Below are 8,167 nucleotides of genomic sequence, written 5' to 3' on the forward strand. Positions count from 1 at the left end.
TTGTATATTTTATTACTTGTAGTCATAAAAACACTTTGTTAGTCACCTTTCTTTAAGCTGAAAAAAACTACTACAAGTCTATGTGTATAAAGTGGTAAGATTTATTAACCTTCTGTCATCTTCGTAAGTTGAATCTGATTTGTGTGCAAACTTTGGTATTAATCAAACGCCTGTAAAAGATTTTTTTGTTTTAAAAAAAAATAGGGGCCGAGAATCAAGATGGCGGATAGCTCACGTTCACCTAGTAATTTCAATACATCATTAGTAATTAGACTGCTATACAACTGCTAGAAGTATGTGTACACATTCGTTAGCACACGTGATATTTGAGAAGAGACGGTTTCTCGCTTATCCATACCTGCACTTCTTCGTCAAAAATATTGCAACAGTTTGTCGGTTTGTTAGAAAGAAAGAAAGAAGATTTGTTTTTAAGTTATACTTACGACTTATAATAATTATAAGAAAATAATATTTTAAATCAGAGTTTCTCAAACTTTTTTGTTTCGTAGACCCCTTGCCATGTTTTTACGTGTTGGGTAGACCCCCTACTTACCTGATATTGATTTCTTGTAAATTTCTAACCGTAGTGAAGTTTAGTGTTAAAAACTTAAAGTAAAAACACATGTTAATTTATACATTTATTGATTGAATTTAAATTAAAACTACTCAAAATAAAATTTTGTATCTGTTATGTAAAATATACGTAACATTAAATAAACACGAGACAGGGTCTTTCAGGTTTTTACAAGTTCAAAATGTATTGCGATTGCGACCATAAAACGAATACCAACATCCTACAACTTACACAATTTTATAAACATATATAATATTTTTTTTACTTCATAGGTACTTTTATAAATAATGTAAGTGTTTTGGTATTATAAGATAGTATGATGTGAGTAAATAGGTATTATCATTGTATGTGTTGAGATCCACGATCATGGACCCCCATTTTCATTTCATGGACCCCCAAATTTTTTTTCGCTGACGTAGACCCGATGTAGGTTGTCATAGACCTCTAGGGGTCGAAATAGACCACTTTGGGAATCGCTGCTTTAGATTATTATTAGTATGATTATTGCAAAGAGAACCGAAAATATAAACCTTTATTCATCTACGTACTGTAGTACTTTATTACGTTTGCTACAACGCTGATCTTCGACGATCCAGTACGTTAAAATGTTTACCATCTCTGCAACCAGGAGCTGTTTAAAACACCCGAGGTCTGAGGACAAAGGCAATAAACACGAAACAAGGATGCGTTGAAACAAGTTTTCTCTCGAACTTTCGAGTAGGTCCTTCCGGGTCGATGACATTCGAGCCCTTATTATTGCAATCAGTTTAATTATTATCATCGCACAGTCAGATATCCGAAGATATATTCTACACAGAAATGAATACTTGCATTAATATTGTACTGCGAAATAGGGTGTTGATCCTTTTTATAACTTTAAGGGAGATTTAATTTATGGTATTTTTTGATCTTAAATAGTGAAGCCGGTTGAAATGGGATTTTATATGTAAGTTCCATAAATATAGAGAACTCCTTTTAGCGAACTCCTTGCACGGAATGTTCTAGTCTTTTCGGTGTGACGTCATCAGAATATAATAAGAACGAAATTGTTACAAAACAAATTCAAATTTGGAATGACGTTAGCTATAAAGTAGCAGGGCAGTTATATAGCAATTTTTTTTTAAATATTTTCTTAAGGTTGAAGACCACAGACCAACAAGAGTAACGTAGGATATCGTAAAAAATTAATATATATATATATAGAAAAATATTATGATTTTATTTCGACCCCTTTATCTCACACCCATGTAGTGTATATGAAGTCATAATCATGTGAGTATTTAAAATTGTTATCTATTTAAAAGACATTTAAAGTTACTTTTAAATGGTCGACTTCTTTTATAAGTTTATTCTGCAATATTTTAAATTATCACTGATATCTCAAATACCAACTGCTTTACCGACCGGCAACGGCAATGGACGCTATCGTAACACCATTACTAACAGCGCCATCTATGAAGTATCAAGGTTAAACAGCTACTGCGTTACCGACACTAAACAAGCGCGGCACGATATAAAGTAGAATTATTAAAGAAACTAGTTTCTTTATATGTATGTGTATGTTATACGTCATTTATATTAAAAGTTTAGTGAACGGTTAACTAGCGTAATAGTTGCTAAGCGTGAACTTTTGTCTTTACAAAGTACACATTTCGAAGCATGTTTAATTTGCTCATGATGTCCACTGGCATGTGACAAAATTTGAATAGAATTCGACAAGTGGGACATTTTGATTGACGGCCATTGTGATTGCGGTATGACAGCAGGACACTCGCCTTTTTGGCAAAATCATTTAAAGCAAATGTAAAAAGTAATCTATTTAATTACAGTCACTCTGTGTTTGGCACTAATCGGTATAACATTACTCCTGAAGATGCCCCGTGGAGGGGTGAAACGTGTTGAGTGATTTAACGGTGGCAGTTGTGTGATTCGCATTGTTTGCCGCATGCGCATTTATCAGCGGGCTGGCGGGCGGTGCACTTAGTTGCACGACTACCACTGCATGTGCGGAAGTGGCTAAATATTGGTCCTTTACTTACTTAATCTATTTATTTATTATTTTATTGAACAAAAATATTTATAAACTTTATTTTTGAAAAAGAATATAAAACTACTGTTAATGGGAATTCTTAAATAATACATCATTACGATCATTTCAACCGTAAGATGTCTACAGCTGATCATAGACCTCTCTCTATAGTTTAATATATACAATATAAATAAGTCATATATTCAATTGGAGCATCACGTGACCGTCAAATTTTATATCGAGAACAAAACTGTTGACGTGCAATTGCATTCGAATCATTTTCTTTTAAATACGTTTCGATTGTACGCATATATTGCTTTAATTTTTAATATATTATAACAAAATCCGCATATATAATAAAGCTAAAACTGACAATTTTATGATAATAATCATTAAAAATCAAAAATTATAGATAAATTTTAATTTTAAACTAAAAATTCTGCCACCGGACACTCAAAAAAATCACCCAGAAGCGGCCTGTAATCAGTTTGTCATTTAGAGAAATAATATAATGTAAAAAACTGGCAGCCATTTGTAATTTTACACCATTAGGATATCATGTTAAAATTAAATAAAAAACGTTTCATGTTTAATTTCTATTTATAATGTTAGCCCGATAATTACTTATTTAGTTATTACTGTGGGTCATGTTTGGGACATCTTTTTCCCACTATCATGGTAGGGACTACACGTTACAATCAATAATACTTTTTTTTTAATTTTTTACTTCCCTTTATCCTTCACAATATCTTGTTTCCTGCGTTTGTTTTACGGTATCAAAGTTTATGACTCAATTTTGGTTCTATTTACATTTATAATTTTAGACTAGAACCTTTAATATTTTTTAGTTTATATACTATATCTTAGTTAAGGCCTTACCCGACATCTCCTTTTATTAATGAGTCTTATTTAGGCATATGATATTCCGTATAAACTTCCTGCAAGAGTTCAGTCGAATCAAATAAAACTAGATCTAGTCATTCCAGCCAGTGTAGACAGGATTAGGCAATTAATATATCTATGAGGTCACTCCCATGTTAATTACACTAGGAAAGTAATTTAGGTCATATGTTCGCGATGCGTGTTTCGTTAATATGCACTAAAGGGACTAGATGTTCACCTGTGGATATTTTCTTTCTTATTTAGTATAACTTGGTTTTAAGTTGTGCTGGGAATAAAGATATTTACTTTTATAAACGCTTGTAATTTTTATGTTAATTTTAATCGATACAACTCTACTATTCGAGGTATGTTTTGTTTTCAGCCGATGAAAGCAAGGCTTAGGCCTCCGCCAAACTTTGCCACGATCACCGCTCCTGCAATGTCTGCATCCTGCTTCCGGCTAACTTAAGTATGTCGTTGGTCCACCTAGGCGGGACTGCCCACGCCACCTCAACTGGCTCGTGTTCGCTACTCAAGAACCTTTAATTTATATATACTATTTCTTATATATAATTTTTTTAGACGATGGACGCCCACTGCTGGGCCTCCTCCGAAGATCGCCACGATGACCAGTCTTGTGCTGGCCGCATCCAACGACTTCCTGACTGAATATATATCTGTAATTAGCCATTTGTTCATATATATATATATATATATATATATATATATATATATATACATATATACATAATAGTGTATTTGTAAATATAGTATCGATAATAGTGAGCCGAGTGTAATAAATGGTGATCGGAATAAATGAGCCGATTTACTGGAAGTTATTACGATATTCCGAAATATTCAATTTTATTTTTAAAAGAAACAAAGAATTTCACTTTGTAAATGTTTGAAAAATTATGGTGAAAACTGCTTTTTTAATTTTCGTAGATTTATTTCAATATTTATTTATTTAATACATTATCATACATAATATATACATATATATAATTTACATTATGATAAAGATAGCAAAAGTGCATTTCACTTGGTCTTAACGCATTCCGCGATTATTTACTGATAATATTATTTTGCTTTATTTATTAAAAACAAAATAGGTTATACTTATGTACGAATCTAAGATATATAGGATAATTGTTTATAGCTGTAAAAGCTTGCAAGGTGTGAATTGATGCCACATTTATCAAACAAAAGCTTTATAGATTTTTTTATTTTTCCAATCACCTTTTAGAAAGTCATCACTCTGAAATATTCATCACTTTTGTAAAATGCGACAAGCCAATAACTTCTGACAGTACAATGTATGCATCATCGAATAGTAAATAGTTATTAGTTTTAATATGTCGTAATCCGAAGGTGGTGAACACGAGTTGGTTGACGCGGCGTGGATACGCTGTTCATCGAAGACATAGCTGAGATCGTGGAGAGTAAGTAATGGCCACAGATAATTAATGCATTATTTGTTATTAAATTTTTGACATATACTCCTGGTTTTTGTTATTAGTTATTTTTTTATGAAACAACGTGTATTTATATATTTATGTAGGGATCTCTAATAAAATATACTGGACGTCCAATACCAATATTTTAAAATACGCACAGCGGTCAGTTATATATATATATATATATATATATATATATATATATATATATATATATATATATATATATATATATATATATGTATATATCAATATGTATAACATAAATCCCGACGGCTGTTTCGGTCGAAAGGTTCTCGAGCGACGACCTTGCAGTCGTTGTCCATCTGATGAAAAGAAGAAAGAAGAATACGAATTCTGATAAGTAATTTTACGAATTACGCTATCTGTTTACTCATTGCTTTTTGAATAGGGTGTACTACACTTTGATTTACAGCAAATGAATAATACATTCACTACTTCAAATATCTTACACCTATATACCATATAGGTATATACAGGAAGATAATTATTAAAGATAATCGTAAACAGAATAAAGGTAATTCTAGACTTTAATATAGGAACAGATCGTAATGAGACAGATAAACCGGGGCAGGCGTTAATTTGCGAGACTGCATGGGCGTGGAATGTAAGACAGTAAATGCATGCGTCTATTAAGATGTCTAGACTTCGTTTTAAGTGCTATACGTTGTAAGGCAGGGGTATACAACCTTTTTGATGAACCGGCCAATATAAATATTTTTTGACGGGTCGCACATAAAAAAAAAGTGAAAAAGGTAGACATTTTAATGCAAAACAAAAAAAAAAAACAGGAAAGAATAGAAAAACGAAACTACTTGAAATTTGTAATTAGAAGTATGACATTCTTTTTTCGATATGCGCTAAATAATAAGTCGGAATTGCTGTGGTAGGTTTTTTGTTTAATTAATTGTTTTGGTTTAGTATGTACTACCATCTTATTATAATTAATTTATAACAATATATCGATAAAATAAATTTATTTTTGGAAACACTCGGCGGGTCGCATAAGCATTTTTACGGGCCGCCTGTTGATCATCTCTGTATAAGTGTATAATATAATATTTTTTTTAAATGCCGTTTCAATTTTGAGCACAGTGTAAAAATTTTGCTATTTTTGTCAGTATACATATAGATTCTACATAGTGCAAGATTATACTGTTACAATGAAACAGGATTTTCTCTTCAGAAATACTACCTTAATCTTAAACATAATAAGTGCGATTTTTCACAGATATACCACATAGTATATAGGTTGATTGGTTATATATAAATAGTTTTTTAAAGGCCTGAACCCGTAGCTTAATGTTCAATCTAAATCACTAAAGCTTTACATCTATTTAGAATCAACCTGTATAATGTGATATCTCTCAAATACCTTTACATTATTTTTTTTATCTATTGGAATGCGACAGAGTAATAATTCTGGCGGTACAACGTCCGAAAGAACAGATAATAAACGATTATTAAATTTAATTTGAAGTGAAATTATATTTATTATTTTTTAAATCGTTGAATTTACCTAACATCATACACTAATTGATAGCTAATAGATATACATATATAACTTTAAAAGTATTATATCCATAACTAATCACCCTGTATACAAAGTAACGAGATACTTCAAGATAGTTATTTTTACTTTATTGTTTTGTAATGCGGTAACATATTTTTGCCCATTTTAACTTAAAATTTAACAACATAAGTACAGGGTGGCCCATAAGTCCTTTGATATGAAAAAAAATTATTAAAATAAAACTAATTACATTATGAATTAAATTTTTATTTACAAAAAAAGCTTAAAAAACGGGAATTATTTTTTGAAAATAACATCTTCTAAAAGTAATCCGTTGCGATCACGGCACTCTCGCAAACGACGTCTAAAATTGTCGATGACTGCGCGGCACGTCACTGCTGTAATGCTTGTCATTTCTCTGCGGATGTTTTCTTTTAGGGCCTCAATTGACCGCGGGTTTGTGTCGTATACTTTAACCTTAAGGTAGCCCCACAAAAAAATCCATCGGGGTCAGATCTGGACTACGTGGAGGCCAGGAAATGTCTCCTCTCTTAGAGATCACTTTGCCAGGAAAAAGTTGACGGATAACGGGCATAGCAGTGTTAGAGGTGTGAGAAGTGGCCCCATCCTGTTGAAACCACATCCTGGCATTAAAGCCTGAAAAGTTTTGCAATTCTGGTATGAAAAACTCTTCGATCATAGCCACATATCGCTCCGACGTAACAGTAACTGCGCGCCCTCTGCCATCCTCAAAGAAGTAAGGCCCTAGGATACCATGGGCTGACATAGCGGCCCAAACAGTCACTTTCGGACTATGTAAGGGCTTCTGATGCTTAAGTTTTGGATTGATGGGGCTCCAATAGCGGCAATTTTGTTTACTAACATGCCCGTTAAGATGGAAATGAGCCTCGTCAGAGAACATTATGTTATTGAAGGAAGTAAACCGATTCAACATTTCATTCGCATAATTTTGTCTTCGAATACCGTCAGTTTCCTTTAATTCTTGAACCAACTGAATTTTGTAAGGGTGCATATGTAAATCTTTCTTCAAAATCCGTTGTAACCGATACCCGTCAAGAATTTGTTATTTATGGATGAAAAGGCCTACGAGTATTTTACGATTTTCACAAACCTGCCAGACAGAAATAAATTACGATATTGATTAGATAGTCTAGGGGATTTACCGCTTAATATTAGAATCCGTTATCTATCAGGCGGTAAAAGTGTTTTAAACTAATTTATAATTTTAATTGTATTTTGATTATATTGATATGAGGAGTGATAGAGTAATTGCAGTTTAGTGAATAGACGGTAACATACTTTTAATGGAATCAGGCGTTATTTTGCAGAAGTCCTTCCTTAGTAAGAAAAGGACCAATATTTAGCCACTTCCGCACATGCAGTGGCAGTCGTGCAATAAAGTGCATCGCCCGCCAGCCCGCTTAGTGCTAAACATAGACTCTGTGTTTGGCACTAATCGGTGTAACATAACTTCTGAAGATGCCCCGTGGAGGGGTGAAACACTTGTTGAGTGATTAGGTGGTGGCGGTTGTGTAATTCGCATTTATCAGCGGGCTGGCGGGCGGTGTACTTTGTTGCACGACTACCACTGCATGTGCGGAAGTGGCTAAATATTAGTCCTTTTCTTACTAAGGATGGACTTCTGCAAAATAACGCCTGATTCCATTAAA

Source organism: Battus philenor, unplaced genomic scaffold (assembly GCF_028537555.1).
Source record: "Battus philenor isolate CCGP_79_NKW_IND1 unplaced genomic scaffold, ilBatPhil1.0.hap1 SCAF_10, whole genome shotgun sequence".
Classification (NCBI taxonomy): Eukaryota; Metazoa; Arthropoda; class Insecta; order Lepidoptera; family Papilionidae; genus Battus; species Battus philenor.